The sequence below is a fragment of the Spea bombifrons genome, chromosome 6, assembly GCF_027358695.1.
Source record: "Spea bombifrons isolate aSpeBom1 chromosome 6, aSpeBom1.2.pri, whole genome shotgun sequence".
Lineage (NCBI taxonomy): Eukaryota > Metazoa > Chordata > Amphibia > Anura > Pelobatidae > Spea > Spea bombifrons.
In genome coordinates, this window is record NC_071092.1 from 32,853,090 (window position 1) to 32,871,606 (window position 18,517).

The 18,517-nt window shown below is 37.1% G+C and overlaps 1 pseudogene; it reads left to right on the forward strand.

Moving 5' to 3' along the window:
* The first annotated feature begins 1,606 nt into the window (after positions 1 to 1,606).
* LOC128501039 (uncharacterized) lies at positions 1,607 to 1,759 on the forward strand (annotated as a pseudogene).
* The last annotated feature ends 16,758 nt before the right edge of the window (positions 1,760 to 18,517 follow it).

Genomic DNA, 18,517 nt, shown 5'->3' on the forward strand with positions numbered 1-18,517 from the left:
TTTCTTAATTGAACTTTTCTAAGTAAGACAAATGAACTCTTTTTTTGGAAAAAGAAAAAAAAATGAGAAAAGAGTAAAGTTTATACGTAAGCAGAGTATTTTAGATTTAAATATTTTAGGATGTTTCTATAATGTACTTCTGCTTCTAATCATAAATGAATTACTGTATTAAAATGAAAATTATATATTAGATTCTATTTACTACTTATTTCTTAGCTTATCTTCATTTTTAGTTCACCAAGCCAAAAATTTAGTCAAGCTGAGCCACAGAACACACCAAAAGAGAAAATTGCAAGAATACAGAATTAAATCTTTCTTCCCTCATCTTAAGGGACAGTTTTGTGCCCTATGCTGCCTCAAAACACAGCCTAAGGAATGTACTTTGGTGCTGCCCCAGCTGCTCCCTACAATCCCATGGAGGTAATATCCCAATGTTTCTTGTCTTAAAGGTGAATAGCACCTTTTATTGCAATCTATGGAAGCTAGGTTGAGCTGGCACAGCTTCTGTAGTATGAATGGGCAGGTTGGGGTGATTGGAAATCTCTCCTGTAATTGCCCCATTGGGCATCAGCATACCAGGGGCCTGATCACCTACGACGATCTGCCCCATTTTCATGCACCTAGTCGGCCTGTCACTGCAAAGAATACATATCAAAGTACTTTGTAGGTACTTGGTAACCAATCTAAGGCTAGGTTTCCACTTGGGTTTTTGTCCGGCGTTTTTTTCTTGATGAAAAACGCCAGGAAAACTGCCAAGAAAACTGCCACTGCATTTACCTGCGTTTTGGCATTTTTTCTGGAGTTTTTTTCTGGCGTTTTAGCCTTTCTGTGGAAATTGCTTTTTTTGACCTTAGGCAGTTTTTCCAGCCTTTACAAGTTACAAGTTTCACCCAGCTAAAAGGGATTAGGATAAATGGCAAGTATCTGCCCTCTCCTGATGTCATTTACTTGGTAGACCCTTTTGTCTCTTTTCTGTGGTTTGTAAGGCATGCTTTATTCCGAATGTCTGCTCCTCTGGGAAGATTGGCCCCAAATGATGGTGCAAATTGTTTGCTGTTGCTTTTGGCACGCAGGATCCAGTTGATGCGTTGGGTATGTTTGTTTGTAATGGCATGTTTGTTCCAAATGGTGTAAAATTCAATATGAACCAGTCCAGGACTTTGTTTTGTGTGAAACTGTTTGTTTTCAGCCTATTTCTCGTAGGACACACAGATACTGGGTCCATCCTCTGCATTGTAACTGTGGAAAAAACGCCATAAAAAACGCCAAGGCAATAAACCCACATGGCTTTTTCATGGCGTTTTTTCTCTCCCATAGACTTCTATTGGAGAAAAAACGCCAAGATTTCTTGCAAAAAACGCCAGAGTGTCAACATGCTGCGATTTTGAAAAACTGCCACAGAGCCCAAAAAAGCAGAAAAACGCCAAAGAGGACTGAAAAAACAGAAAAACGCCAAGTGGAAATGGCATTTTGCGATTTCCTATTGAAGAACAGCTAACATCTGGCTGCAGCCGTTTTTCACAAAAAAAACGCCAGGTGGCGCTATTGGCGTTTTTATGGGTGTTTTTAGCAAAAAAAAAACAAATGGAAACCTAGCCTAATACTGATCTTTGCACAGTGACGGTGTCATAGCTGATGAGAGTCAAACTGAGGTGTGATTATTGCTAATTGAAAGCTAATACTGAGTTGCACTTAAGTGTAAAGCAAATAACTGATTATCACATTTTGGTTTACTTTTAAATTTACTTAGTCTAAATTATTTCTTTAACATTTACTAACATTCTTGAGTGTACCATGAGGCAGACACACGGCTTCTTAATGTGTAATGCCTGTTGATGAACATGACAACCAAAGTATATGTGTGAAAGAAGATAGATGCTTAGTATTTAAGATTCCAAAATCAAAAGACTCAGTACCTTCCCCACAACCAAGGATCTGAGGGTATACGTGTATACAGGTAGGACTGGAAACAATGAATAGTCAATCAGATATTTTAATGGGCTAATTTGACTAAACACCCATTATTGCCACAAGCTGTGTCACCGATGATATTGTATGTCCATAGAAAATTGTGAAACTCTAGAGTTGCCACAGATTTATAACCAAAGACCTCCGTGATAGCTACCCCATATTCCAGGCTAGACCTCATCCATGAAAGTGTATAGAAATTCATCTACAAGCCCAAGCTTCCCATTTCCTCAAACTGTCTTACAAACTACATTGTGGGATATTTCCCCAGCACAACTTCAAACAAATGGAATCTCAGCTTATAATTGTCTTGTGTTCTGGCTTTCTTTTGTAACAATAACCTTCAATTGAATATCTATTACGTGACCCCTTAAGGACAATGGGCGGTCCCTAAACCCATTGAAAACAATGCATTTTGAGCCCGTACATGTAAAGGCTTTGTCATTAAGGGGTTAAAAATTGGCATATATTGCTCATTAAATCCCTTTTCTACTCGTGTATCAGCATGGATTCATTTTGCACCATTCCACAACAATTTCTGTTTTGATAAAGTTCTTCTCCAGAAAATCTTTCTTTTAATGCATACTTATAGCCAGTAAACCGAGATAAAGAGACATATATCATTCTGTACAATGCCTAATTAGTAAATCTTACTGCATAACAACATAGTAAATAGCACATATTACTTATGGCCTTTGCTTAGTGTTATTTGGAAAAATGACCTTATCCGACCTTGAGAATTTTAACTCTGGGCTCTGTAATGCTAGGAACTGTGTGATGTGCAATTTAGCCTTGTGTAGCATTAAAATAGTGAGAGGCATTTTATTGAATATGGGCTTTGGAAACTAATTGGCTGCAGAGAATGAAAACTGGAGCCAAACTACGAGTGAACTTTTAAACAAGTGACTTTAGCCAGCGCAAATGCAAAATAAAGACTTCTTTGTTCCGTACTCTAATTAGCTGATTAAAAATACAAACTTTATATGTCTTAAATGGAGTATTAATTATTTATGTGAGAAATAAAGCCAGTCCATGTGAATTACTTCTTGTGTTTCAATTAAAAGTTATGGGTATAATAACCCTTCAACTCCTAACGTCCAATCCATTACCCAAAGTTGAGCTTTAAGGGATCTATTCATTGAAACAAAATACCTTTTAGTCACTTCATATTTTTCTGTGGATGTTTGTGAACTGGCAACTTAACTGATGTTAAAACCAATTTGTTGAGGAAAGCGTTTTCCTACTGGTAAGCAATAATACTGTGTTTCAACTATGGGCAAAGCTGTATTTTTTTTCCTGGACCACTGACGGCAATATGAAATATCACAGAAAACTATTTATTTTAGTGGATCATGTGAATTTATTCACTAATTATTAGAAGCCCACAAATATGCTGTGTGTTCCTGTAATTTAGTAATAGGTTAATGTGTCTCTCTTCCCCTCCCCTCTCGATTTGTTTGGAGCTGTACTTCTTCAATGATTCTCTTCTCTTCATAGACCTTACTCAGCCATTGCTAGGCAAAATGATGTTATTATATAGTTATCATTTTTGACTGAAGAACCTCCTTTATAATGCTATGAATTGCAAAGTTACCCCCCTATTTCTTATTTATATACTTTATAATTGAAGCATCCTAGCATGGGGACAACTGGCATGCTTCCTAGTGCTTGTGGATGTGTTTGGTCTTGGGTTCCACTTTGGTACTGAAATGCCTTTAATTCATATTTACTAGCATGGTACCCTTATTTTTAGCAGAAAATGCTTTGAATGTATAAAGTTAATAAAGCACTCCAAAGCAAGGGTACTCACAATAACGTATACACAGTAAACAAATAAATCAGGAGGTCGAGATCATGAGGTGTGCTGTACCTTGTTCTTGTTTCACAGCAGATGGAGTGAGTAACTGAGGGCTACCTAATGAGAGGCTGAATAAGGAGTGGGGTCAAGTTGACGCAAACTCATCTTCTAATCAGTGTTTTGGACCCTGCAAGCACCCAGAGGAGAAAGTGTAATTTGTTCCCTGCATAGACTGGCTCATGTGTAGCTTCTTGTAACAAAAGTAAACAAAGCATACACTAAATTTGGGGCTCTTAGTACACAGGCATCATAGAGTTTAAATACCCAGCTCTTATTTTTTTTATTCCTTGTAGCTACTAGAACACATAATTCGTATTCCAGCCCTTTTCCAGTCAATATATATTTATACGTATACATACAGATCCATATATGTATATACAATTGTGGTATCTTCCAAAAAAGTTGTAAAAAGAAAACCACTTATGTATGACACCACTAAAGATGTGATCCTGAACTGGAGAACTGTCTGCTGATTAGCTCAGACACACCTTAATTGAAAAACCAAGCCGTCACACTCAATTACAGTGAGGGATAGATTAAAACTGATTTTAACAACTCCACTTGTTTATTTAGGTGCTTCCAGCAGAAATGGATGGGCAGCTTTTAGAGACAGAGGTCCATACAATGAATGACAAGTTCCTCTTGAGTTCTCTTGAGCCCTATCACAGAGCCCAAGTGGACATGACTGACACGTTGAAGAGCAAGACAGGAATAATGGCTGTAAAAATAAACCAATTATCAAAGGAATTTGAAAGCATAATTATAATGGTTCTGTTGTGCTCTGCTTGCATGTAGTGAGAACCTGTCTCTAAAATTTGAAAGCTTAATTACATAACAGGAACTCATTGCAATGTTCATAGTAACTTTATAGAAACCTATAGTAAGTGTGGTAATATTTAGTTATTATAGAGTAAGGACAGAATTCTGCCCAAAAGCAAGACACCTAATTATTTATTTTATCGTGTACCAATCTGTGTGGCATGTCCCTTCATGACATTATATGTTTGGGGAAATACCAATTTTTATGAAATTAAACCTATTACATCTTGCCATAATTGTCACAATTATTGCATGTCTGCAATGAGTTTTTGTCATATACATCATTGCATTAATGACAGAAATTGCTATTATAAAAGCCTATTACAATTTGGGTACAGGTGTCAAGTATGACAAATGTCAGCTGCAATGTGAATTACACCTTATTATATGCTACGGTGTATATCATCCTGTTTACATATCTACAATGGCAACAATGCTTAATCTAGTGGCTAAAACCAGGGACCACAATGGATCACAATGTCACACTCTTGCAATAAAGTTAATTAGTGGTTGTCTGGGAAGCTATTTATTATTATTATTATTTTTTATTTATATAGCGCCAACAATTTACACAGCGCTTCATACAATACATATATTCAAGGGGTAGATAATAATAATAAAAATGACAAGGCTAAGATAGTGGAGATAGCCCTGCTCGAAAAATGGTTTTAACAGACTTTTTACCCATTTTTGTTACTCACCAATATGCATCTGTGATCATTTAAGATATTGCAGTCTTTCCTTCTAAAACATACTGTTACCATTGAGCAAAGGGCTGGCACCTTTAGGACTGTGGGTAAGCAAAGCCAAGTGACCTTCCAAACCCTTCCCCCTATATCACCCCAGCTTTCCTCGTGTAGCCTGTTTTCAGCACTGCTCACACACTGTAAAATCTGCCACACTACTACTGCTGGGTCACTTAACTGAATTCTTAACTAAAAGACAACTAAAGACATGTCTTCATTACTTTAGTTTTTGGCCATCTTAAAACTGGTGGCAGGCAAACAAATATTGTAATAAGGGGGAAGTGTTTCTACACCGCTCTTTCTCTCTGAATCATGCATTATTATGTGCATTTCTACAAGTGGGCAGGGCCAAAGAGACAGCATATCCCCCGTTCCACCAATCATGGAGAAGGTGTGCCCAAAGTCTCCGCCCTTTTGCGGAGGTTCACCAGGAGGCCATGTCCACTGAGCAGCAGACAAAGATAGAATAAGGAAGACAGAAGAACATGCAAGAGAAGGAGCCGAGCTGTGAGGCAAGGAGACAGGGACATGGAAGCGGTCGGTTGAGAAAGTAGGGAGACATTCAGAGAGTATGAGAGAGAGTGAATGAGAGTGCAAAAGAGCGTGAATGAGATTGTGAGAATGTGAAAGAGCAAGAAAAAGTGAATGCGGGTGAATAACAATGAATATAGCTTCAGAAGGTAAAAGCCCTCATCCACAAGCCTAGTATCTACAACTCTAAAGTCTTAATAAACTGTATTGAAAAAAGCAATATGGTAATAAGTTAAATAAATGATAAATAATATAAAACAAATACATTATTTTAATTCTACTCAGTTTCATAATTAACTAGCCCTGCCACCTTGCCACAACTCTAACCACACACCGCCAACCATAATATCCCTCTTTATCTTTTTTCTAATATTGGGGTAAATGGAAATATTCCACTGGTTTCTAAGTGAATTGCTCAAATGACCCATTTTATAAAAAAAAAAGGAGAGCTCATCCTAAGCTAAAACCCGTTGTAATACAATACTTACAATAATTACAAAGATCTATGTACGTGAATTACTTTGTACAATTACATTTTCACTAATAGAGATCTAGATTTTGAAGAACATGCAATGTGATTCCAGTGTAATTATTTCATTTTTTTTTATCTTCATCCTGTAACTATATAATATCATTTTATGAGGCTGTCTGATTATTTCCCACTAAAACCATAGTCATGAAAATTAAAGGAATGCATTTTCATCTTACTTCCTGGCTAATATCGCAGAAACCACTACATGCATTGGCTTAATGAATGCTCACGAGTAATTGCAAGTCTATTAAGGGAATCCAAACACTGTTTTATATTGTCACATAGGACTTAGTAAGTGATCACAGGTGCATGTATTCATACAGCTAGGACTTACCATTCCGTTTACATGTGAATTCCTAAGAAACAATTAAAAAAATGAAAATGTGATTATCCATTTATTGTGATCCACCACAAAGTGGGTTAATTGCTACGGCATAGACCATTAAAAACACAGTCAATTGCTAGAAAACATTACATTGCATTTATTTATATAGTGCCAGCAGATTCTGTAGTGTTGTTACAAAAGTAAAAATAATTTAAAATCACACGCAATAACAAACAAAGGAAAAGAGGGCTCTGTTCTTGTGAGCTTACAATCTAATCGGTGGCTGAGGGGGAACTGAAACAGTAGGAGAGGACTGCTGGGATGGGGATGAGTTGATCGAGGCAGGATGATCTGTAGAGGTTGTTGGTCATTCAGATGGCTTGATTAGGATGCTGGCTATTAGGAGGAAAGGATGTACGCTTCTCAAAAAAGATCTGTTTTCAGAGATCTTTTAAAATGTGGGTATGAGAGAGGAAATCTAAAGGAACAGGGTAGAGAATTCAATAGAAGGGGTAAAGCATGTGTGAAATTCTGAATACGGGAGTGGAAAGTGGTAATGATTGTAGAAGAGAGCCCCAAGTCATGAGAGGAATTAAGTTGGCGGTTAGTGTATTTGGATAAGAGGGTAGAGATGTAGGGGGTAGAGAGTTGTTAAGGGCTCCGCAGGTCAGGGTCAGAAGTTTGAATGTGATTCTGGAGGGATATGGGGAGCTAGAGGAGCAATAGTCACGTAGGAGAAGAGCAGTGTGAGCAGCATTCTGCAGGGGAAGCGAGTCAGCAAAAAAGTATTTCCAAAAAAAAGTTGGGGTTATGGATGGAAGGGGACTTCAAAGGGGGGCTGCCTGAGTAAGAATTGAATACAAAACGGAAGGTGGCTGGGAGCATACGTACACAAATGGGTGGTTGGGGAATCACATAAATCAATACAAACAGGGGGGGTGGGTGGCAATACACATAGCAGTAGGGGCATCAATACACAAGAAGGTGACGGAGGCATGACATAAATCAATACTAAAGAGGGGGCTAGCTGGGTGCAATACACAAGGGTCTGGGTGGGCATCACATTAACCAATACTGAAGGGATGGGGGCATCGATACACAATGGAGGGGCATTGGCTAGGGGCATCACATAAATCAATACACAAGGGTGTGGGGGCACAGGTTGTCGGGGGGAACATATTAATCAATACTAAAGGGGAGGCCTGGCTGGGGCATCAATACAAAAGGGGGCACAAACACAGTGTTAAAGACAAAGCAGTGTGGGAAATAATTTTTTTATACTTAGTTGTGGCTTAGCCCGTCCTGATGTGGGTGTCAGTGTGGCAAGCCTGTCCTGGGGTGTGTGTGTTTTGGTGTAGATGTAGCAGAGCCTGTCCTGGTGTGTGTTTGGGTGTCGGTGTGGCAGAGCCTGTCCTGGTGTGCGTTTGGGTGTCGGTGTGGCAGAGCCTGTCCTGGTGTGTGTGTGTTTGGTCATCCTTATTGTAGGAACTATTTAATTTTTACTTATCCAGAGATAAAACGCCCTCCTTTTGTAGACCACTTCAGAATACAAAACCTTCTAGTCCCAGAAATCAGTGAGGGGAAAAGTAAAGGTATTGTGTTATTTACTCTATTTCAATAAGTATATCTTATCACAAATTATAGTCACAGAAACGTGGATGGTGGTTCTGCAGAGTCTCTAAAACCCACTTTAATTGTAAGGTCTGATTTCATTGTGCTGTACTGCTGACTATTCCCCTTTGGTTTCACAGTGCTTCCTCCTCAAAGGAGAACATTTTACATACACTGGCACAACATTTTCATCTAAAAGTTTTTGCAGTAGCAAATGTTTAGATTCCATTATGTTTAATCTCCGTAATTTATTTGGACTTTTGTTTACTGGAATTTTGATAAAAAAAGAATGATTTAGAGTTAAAATATATGGGGCTGGTATCCAAATGTCTTAGTGTCTAATGCTGGTTTCCTCTTCTCACCAATTACTATTTCCAATGGGACAAAGCAGGGATGCCCTCCCGTCCCCCTTTTGTACACATTGGTCCTGGAGCGTTTGGTTATAGCCATCCATAGTCATCCTGATGTTAGGGGCATAGAGGTGCATCACTATGGCTCCCAGGATACTTTACATCTTTAGAACTATGCCCTTGAAAGTGCTGCACAACTATTTGTTAGATGTTAGAAAGAGATGTGGCTAAATTTAGAGTATAACTACTGAGTGTCTACTCATAGGGGAGGATTATGGCTCCCAAATATGATGTACTAAAATGTATCCCTATTATACCATTCAATTCCATTTACCATTGGAATTCAATTCCAATTACCATTGGAATTTTTATGGGGCTAGACTCCATTACATTAAAACTAAACTCACAATGCACATCTCATAATGAGAGCATCATAACTTTATAAATGAACATATTAATACATTAATAGTGTATACTTAGGTACATTTTTTGCCTCTTATCTCACATCCCTTTCTAAATGCCTCATATTGCAATCATGCTCTATAAAGTGTTTTCCTCTACAATGGAAACACTAATAAGGTCAAAACACAGCAGCAAATTTAACTTTATTATATATATATATATATATATATATATATATATATATATATATATATATATATATATATATGTGAATGGCTTTGAAAGTCTACACACCCCTGTTAAAATGCCAGGTTCTTGTGATTTTAAAGAATGAGACAAAGGTAAATCATATCAGAACTTTTTCCACCTTTAATGTGACCTATAACATGAATAATTCAATTGCAAAACAAGCTAAAATCTTTGAGGGGGAAAAAATAAAAACAGCTCACAATAACCTGGTTGCATAAGTGTGCACACCCTTAAACTAATACTTTGTTGAAGCACCTTTTGATTTTATTACAACAATCAGTCTTTTTGGGTAGGAGTCTATTAGCATGGCATATCTTGCCGTGGCAATATTTGCCCACTCTTCTTTGCAAAAGTGCTCCAAATCTGTCAGATTGCGAGGACATCTTCTGTGCACAGCCCTCTTCAGATCACCCCACAGATGTTCAATTGGATTCACTTCTGGGCTCTGGCTGGGCCATTCCAAAACGTTAATCTTCTTCTGGTGAAGCCATGCTTTTGTGGATTTGGATGTGTGCTTTGGGTCATCATCAAACAACTAAATGCATTATTATTGATAATTACAAACAAAAAATAGTTTGATGATAAAACCTTGGATGGACACATTATAGTCCTCCAGGTATTCCCAGAAGGTGGCTAAGGGTTATGGGAATGTTAGCCTACTACCTGTTGTGGTAGTCTAGCTATGACATAAACTAGGTATGGGTGAGTTTGTGTGTCTCTTTGGCATTATGGACACAAATGAACATTTCTTTGAAGGCCTCAATGAAGAATTCTGTACTTAAGTCTGTTGAATGTCATGTATTTTTTTACCTATGTAATCCCCAGGTGCAAAGCATATGTCCTGCTTACTGGAAAAGAACATCTACCATATGCCATTTCTTTCAAACAACACGATTTATAAGGAGGTGTAATGTTGAGTGACAGAGCCCTAGGCATGCCTGTGGGAACAAATCTCTAGGGGTACACTACAAAACTTTACTTTCAGGTACTTAGTATGGAAGAGAAGAACCATCTGGACCACTCTACTCTCATTTTCAATCTGTTTCCTTTATAGGTAACCAAATTATAATAATCATATCTGACATAGGAACCTACAAGTTGGGGTTAAAATATAAAATGTCTAAAGCTACAGAAATTGAGGTCACATTCATAAAGCAGAATATTGTTTTATGTCGTCTTCTATTATTGCAAGCTGTGGTATAGTTTTGTGATGTAGAAAATAACAATTATGTCTATCTAATTATATGTTGTCATCGAGTGTCATCCATCCAACAAAATTACTGATGATTGCAATTCAATAATTAAAATATTATACAATATTATTTAGGAGTCTTAAAGAGCCTAAAGAGTCTTCCTTTTAAACATTTTGTCTGTTGTCTTCTGTATAGACAAACCTCTTTCCTACAAGTGGAAGGTCAATTGGAGCACTGAATTGAAGAGTATAAATAATAACCTATTATTATCTAACACTCATCTTAGGTTCAATTAAGATATAGGCTTTTGAGAGATGTTTCAAACTGAAGGCTTTTAGTTTTTTGATTTATCTCTAAAATGAGTTTTCTAGAAGTGTTTTTATGATATAACAAGGAGAATATAAATATATATGGAAAGGTGGGAGAAAGGGCATCGATAGATCTGGAGGATTAGAATAGCACTCCATAACCTGCAGGGTGTGTATGTCACACTGGGAGGTGAACAGGAAGGTTTTGTATCATTGGTACTTGGTCCCTTTGAGGTTGGGGTGCATCCACAGGGCTGCCTCGACCTTGTGTTGGCAATGCCATAGCACACCGGGCTCTATGTATCATATCTGGTGGGAGCGTGTCAAAATCAGTCCATCTGGTCCGTGGTCTTCAACATCATCAATATCTTTCTCTCCAAAAGGGTACTACCTCACCCGAAAGTGGCTTTACGAGATATGCTCCCTAAATGTTTCAGGAAAGTGACCAGAAAACTTGTGATGCATGTGCTTATAGCGGCAAAAAACCTTGATAGCTAGATTGTTGAGATCGACTAGGGTCCCGACAGAAGGAGAGCTGATCTCTCTCATTGAGGAAAATGAGCAATATGAGGATGCAACTCATGAAGTCTCAAACCACTTTGATTCCCACGTTAGGGTGTGGGGCATATGGTGGCTTAGGGAGGGCACTGAGAATGTGGGGAGTTGATGGTTCTGGACTGGCGCTTTTCTTGTTGGAGGGGGATGGACACTGTAAGCCTTTCCTACAAGTGAATCACCGTGTACTTTGTTGATTTGTGTTACCTGTTTCTTTTTTCTTTTTACCTTATGGCAGCTTCATCTATGCCACAGGGGGCCCAAACTTGGCTTTGTTCAGCGTCTCGGCAGTAATGAGACTTGCTGTACGAATGCTTTTATTGTTTTGATGATTCAACGATACAGGTTGCATTGATGTACAAGTCTTCACTTACAATGTTTTTCTACCCTTATGCATACCTCTCTATATGTACTGTCCTGAGTATTGTATTGCATTATGATAACTGTACATTTTGGATTTGTTTGTTATACAATAAAAATTAAAAAAATAATAATAATTTTGATTTGCCATCCCACCATAAGACATCTATACAACGGAACTGCGTGGTTGCTGGGGGAAAAAAATGTAGTGTGTTGTATGTGTAGTGATGGAGGGTTTTCAGCGCCGGATTTCATAGTGGATTTAGACTTAGACATGGCTAATATCATCATGAATTGGGCTGCTTACCCCTTTCTGAGTTCTGGAAACCCCACACTGTTTTTTTAATCTATAGACAATAGATATAATGAAATTACCATAATATACATATAACAGCTCAGATTTTCCTACAGTATGTTTTTTCACTACAAAATAATTGGTCATTCTACGAACTCTTACCAACAGACGTTTGTTGTGTGCTAGAGTATGGCAGGATGATTAATCACAGTTTGTATATATGAATATCAATTTGTGATCAAAATTATTTACAGTATTTTATTCTCAGCCTTTCATTTCCTAAAAGAGCTATTCTTTCCAAGCCAATCATCTTTAGAAGTATTGTTTCAGGCAATATATGAAAATGGTTGGTTTCATAAACATTTCCCAAAATGAATCTTATTAAAGTAGTACACAGTGGAAAGTCAAATGGAAAAGTTGCATTTGCATTGTTTAATGGAAATATTGGTCTGCTATGCAGCTTCAAACCCAAATTTCTATGTTAATAATACTTGGCTTTGCTTAATATCAGCAATGCCTCCTGTGGGATTGTAGCACTAAATACCATTTAGTCTCCTATTCATTGTGGGTTCAATCCTAATCACTGTCAATTGTTACAGTTTTCTTACTGCATAAATTGCAAGTTAAATTTCTAAAGATTTAATGCAATCATAATTTTTTGTTATGTTTTGCGGTAATCTTGTTGCCCACGTGTCTCCTAAAGGACCATATGCACAAGAACCAGCTGCCAAACCGTGAACCGCACCATCAACAGACAAGCTTTGATGGCAGCTGTACTAAATATCCCATATGCTTGGATTTTTAAGAGCTTGCAACTTCACTTTGATTGTTATCAGTCTCTTACACGATGAATCAGAAGAAGACTTCAGGATGATATAGCTGGTCTTTTACTTAGCACAGCAAAGCACAGTAAATAACAAACTAGTTGGGTTCTGATAGGACATTTAGTTACATGAAAGGATCGCATGCCGGGTGAAGTAATAAAAAAAATATGGGGCCATATCTATCAAGGAAAAACGAAAGCAATTTTGGATATTTTGTTATATTTATTACAGACAAAAGTTCCTTAGAATATATTTTTTCTCATCAGCTGTTCCATATTTAGTGTTATACAACCAGATTATTTTGCTTTTTATGTCCAGTGAGATTGAAAAATTGAATCCGTTTACGGTACTGTGGTACAGTACACAAGTGTAGGCAGGTGTGAAAAAAAGATGTAAAGTAAGAATACTTTTAAAAATAGACATGGTAATAGCGTGTTTTCATCATTTAACACAATACAAAGTGAGAGAATAGAGGAGACATCTAAATCAAATCAATATTTGGTGCGGCCACCATTTGGCTTTAAAACGGTCAATTCTTCTCGGAGTAACAGCCAAACTCACTAACAAAGTAAGGTTGCTGAAGACAGTTTTATGTCAAACGTCATAGACCATGGCAACAATGAGCACAGCAACAAGACACTAGGTAGTTATACTGTATTAGCAAGGCCCTGGGCAGAATTTTTAAGGCAGACAGGAGCTTCCAGATGTTCTGTCCAACTATTTTACCTTACAAGAATAATTAGTTTCTTGTGAAATCCCCCATTTTCATCAGCACATCCTTACAAAGGCTGTCTGGACCTGTTATTTTCCGCTAAAGAAAAAGTAGCCACTTAATATGAAGGAAACAATAACTTAATGAGGAGGTTGTAATAGCGGCTCCATGGTATATACTTATATATTGCATATTTTAATTGGTAAACACCATTACATAGAATATTTGTGTAATTAATTGTAAAATGCAAGCTTTAAAATCTTTCCTACCTCCTTACAGTTATGATTCAGACTGCTTCAAATGTATCGTGTGTATAAAACTCAATATGCTCAGTTTTTGTTGTCCTTCTAAGATCTGGAAAAGATGTTGTGGAAGATACAGATCACTTACCTGCGGTGCACAGGATGACCATCCAGATAGTGTAACAGTAGGACTTTTTTATTAAACCACATGTCTTCAGACCATTATATCGTATTAGCAAGTTTCCCAGGACAGGATTTCATAGTTTATAGCTTGTTCACATTGTCAACAGAAATTAATTTTCTACCTGAAAGACAAATTGGCTGGTAGCGTATAAAGTTAAATGCAAGGAACAAGCGAGCATCTGTTTCTTCTGCATTTGTCTCCTTGGTGTCTTACATATAAATGAATCAGAGTGTTCAAACTTTAAATTAAGATTGTTGGCTAGATAAACAGTTAAAAGTGGTTCCCATAGCTACATCTCACACATAACTGTGATTGCATTATAATCCCTTAGTAATCAGGTCTAAATGAAAGAAAGATGATAAGGGTTTTGTTTTCAGATCTCATTGCTGATTTTTATTAGTTCTCAATCAGATCAGCTCTTTCATCACATTGTGGCAGGTTCTGAGCAGTGATTCAAGCAACAAAATGTGAATCTCACCAAATAACTTACATATATAATGAGAACCTAGCTCTTCTTGAAGATGAACAAAAATGAAAAACTAAAAAAGAGACATTTTCTACTTGGATACAGAAATTCCAAACACATACACTGAATATTTTATGCAGCCTTTCAAGTGCTCTCTATTTTTTCTTAATCTTTTATGTTTTGTTATAGAAAATGCACAAGCCAATTCAGAGCTGAGCCAGTTTGTGGTTGGTTTGTGGAACAGGCATAAGAAAATGGATATAATTGTGGTATATAGTGAAAATGGGGTCTGTAGGTTTTGGCCCAAACACTTTTTATTGTAAGTAGTTCCTTAAGCTTTTAGAGCCACAGATGGAATGGAACTGGCGTGGGAGCCAACACGTCAACAGACATAGGTTCCTGTGTAGATCCAGAAAGATGTTGCAAGGTCTGCATTAGACGCAAGTACACATCCATGCTATCACACACACACGAGTACACATCCATGCTCACACACAAGTACACATCCATGCTCACACACACACAGACGTGCACATCCATGCTCACACACAAGTACACATCCATGCTTACACACAAGTACTCATCCATGCTCATACACACACAGACGTGCACATCCATGCTCATACACACACAAGTACACATCCATGCTCACACACAAAAGTATGCATCCATGATCACACACACACAATGCATGTTCACACATGGACACATGCATGCATATACATATATATACATATAAATTCCAAAGATAGTTGCCGGCACTCGTGGGACTTGGTTTCAAATAATTTCAAGAAACTCTGTGTTACAAGTCAACGTTTTAGTCTTTTTATTTTTAGACTTTTTTAGTCTAAAAACAAAAATAATAAAAAAAAATAAAATAAAAATAAAAAGACTGAAACGGAATATATATATATATATATATATATCCCACCTCCCGCCCCTGCTTACCTCTCACCGCTCCTGCAGCTTTCCCTCTGCTTTGCCACTGTGCACGAGCAGCCTCTGTTTCACCGCAGGGTCATGTGACGTCACGTACACATCAGCTTCCATGATGTAAAATATGCCCTTAAAGCTAAATACTATGGATAGTTTTGATATATTATTTTTTTGGGGGGAGGGCATTTAACAACATTTTATTCCAGTGAATTATGGCTATTTTGTGGATTTTTGTGTCAGACCATAAAAACTTTAATTTCCTTTGCTATTAAGTTACAGTGTAACTGTTCTTCTGTTTCCATAGAATCACATCACAGAAATCTGCAATTCAGTAGTCTGTGGAGCACGACGTTTATACAATGACATTTGTTCAGGTCAACGATAGATTTCTTTATTGAGATGTATTACAAGCACAGGGAATGAGGGTTACTGAAGGTCTCCTTCTTAGGGTCGCTTCAGATGTAAATGCATCTCTGCATCTAACAGCACAAACATAATTATTAACCTAAAGTGCACCTGTCATCAACAACGACAAAATGGCCCCAGCAAATGCATGGATACAAGTTTGTTGTGATCTAAATATTTAGTTTATGTTTCTGGAATATAAAATTACGAATATAGTGTAGGCTGCGCAAGCATCTGTGAACACCTATAAATAAGGAACTTTGTGGATTGGCGGCTCTGTGTGTGGATTGTGTTCTGTAGCGGTGTACAGTAAATTATTGGTTACAGCACGACCAAATTATCTACTTAATTAATATGGGTGACCTCAAATGAAATGTTTACCAAAAGAAAATCTTGTCATTCTCATATTTGTAGAAGGCGAGTCTGCATAAACACCCAAGAGCACATAAAACTAGAATAAAATATATTTAGGTAAATTGCACATTAAAATGGGTGAAATGGGGAAGCCAAAATGGAACAAACAGTTCAAGGGAGTACACCAATACCATAAAATATAATTAATAATACATATTTAAATAGCAGATGAACAAACCCTATATGTGGAAACATAAAACATAGGATTTCCAAGGACCACTTGTCGCTGCTCTCTAGCGATATATAAAGTCCCTAACCCAACATTAAAAATCAAAATCCCATTAGGAGAAGTTCCTAAACAGTGGGGATAAAATTAAAATCATAACATTTTGTTATTAATATGAATTTCAATATTTGTTTCATTGTAGTTCTTTCAGAATTTAACTGAAAGAGCAGGATTTATGGACAGCCTCAAACAGGGTCAAAAACATTCAGTCTGGAAACATTCCGCAGCTTGTATGATTTTAAAAGGAAACAAAATCAATACCATTTCTATGTAGCAAATGCACTCAAGTCTTAGGAGTGCTTATCTGATAAACTCAGCGTGTGTGCAAATTATTGATATCAGTAGAATCAAACATAAAAACCTATAGCATAAGCTCAATATGAAATGCATTACTAGGACACTTTATGATTTGTGCAGACAGATCTGAACTCATGAAACATTAGCTTGACATTCTTGAAGGAGTTCATTGTATTGGAGTACTCATCATTTGGGTTAGCATGCTGAATTAATATCATCTATAAAAGAGACAAGCAAACTCATAAAATGTACACCAGCATGTAAATATATATTGATCAACAATAACAATTTGAGGTCTGGAGATACGAGCAAATCTTAGCTTGAAGCTAACAAATAATAATCGTCATCATAAAACTTAGCTTAGCTTAGGCCGCTTAGCTTTACTTGTCCTCGACGAGGCCAGACGATGCCAGCCTTGAACACCAGACCTCAAAACATAGACAGCTTAAAGGTCAGTTTAATGTCCTAGGTAACCTCACCAAAGCTGGAATGCATACTAAAGTAATCTGTGTGTATTTTAATATGCATTCTTTAAAAAGTCTGGAAAAAAAGGTCTGAAGATTTTCGCTACTGTTTGGTTCTTTGAAGCAGTCAATAAGTAGCAGGAAAGTTTCCCCATTGAAACTCTTCCCCTAGAACGATCACCAAGCCAGCATTGGAGCTGACTGTCTGTCAGGAGATTAGTTTAGCCAAACACATATTTTGCTCATCAACTAACGGCGGCATGGGGAAAGGTGGAAATGCATATGGTGGCATTCTGCAGAATACATCCCCTTTCCTTTCCCATGACAGGGACCAGTCAGCTATCCTATGTGTTAAAGATAGCTGGAGTGTCCCTTTAATAGAAATGATTGCAAATGATTTTATTGATTGCATCCAAACAAGGATATATACAGGTGCTGGAGTGTTTCCAGTTACAATTTATTGATGTAAAGTACAAGAAGGCTTTCAATAATTATGAATATTCACTTGACAGGGCTTCAAGACAGAATTATGTCAATCTTCATTGAGGAACTATGATATCTCAACAGAAATATATGTGATTTAAAATAAAAAAAAAACAGATTGTACCAAATATGCACATCAAAAAGATAGGTTGAAATAATATAACAAAGCCCCCTTTAAAAAAGTGCTAAACGGTACTAAAGAGGTTAATACACAAGTGCACTCTAAAAACAGCACACAAATAGTGTTTTGAACCATTTTCATGCATGAGGTGATCTGCAACGACTATTACTCCATTTTCTTAAACATATTTCTAACCATTCCATTTTAGTTTATATTCAGTCTCCATTCACAATGAAAATATAACACCGTCAGATACAGAAATATAACGCCATCATGTGTACAGCAAAAAGCTTCTCTTAAAAAAAAGATCTAGGTTACAGTCCAAGTGTAGAGTGTAATCGTGTTGATATCCTTACGTGTCGCAGGATATTTCACAGATTTTGCAGGTGCGCCCCACATTTGCAATTAAGTAAAGGTTTAATAGTTTGGTGATTCTACTTCCCCATAATCCATATTATATCTGGAATATGTTACCATATTATTGTGTTATTCAGCAACAACTATGAGATATGTGACTCTTAGCACTTTAAAGTTGGGTGCCTTTCTTTTTTTTTTCACCTAATGGTAAGTCACTTCTAAGAAATATTGCAGGTAAAATCAAGTATCCATTACAGACCTGATTTTTTTTTAATTTAGTTTTT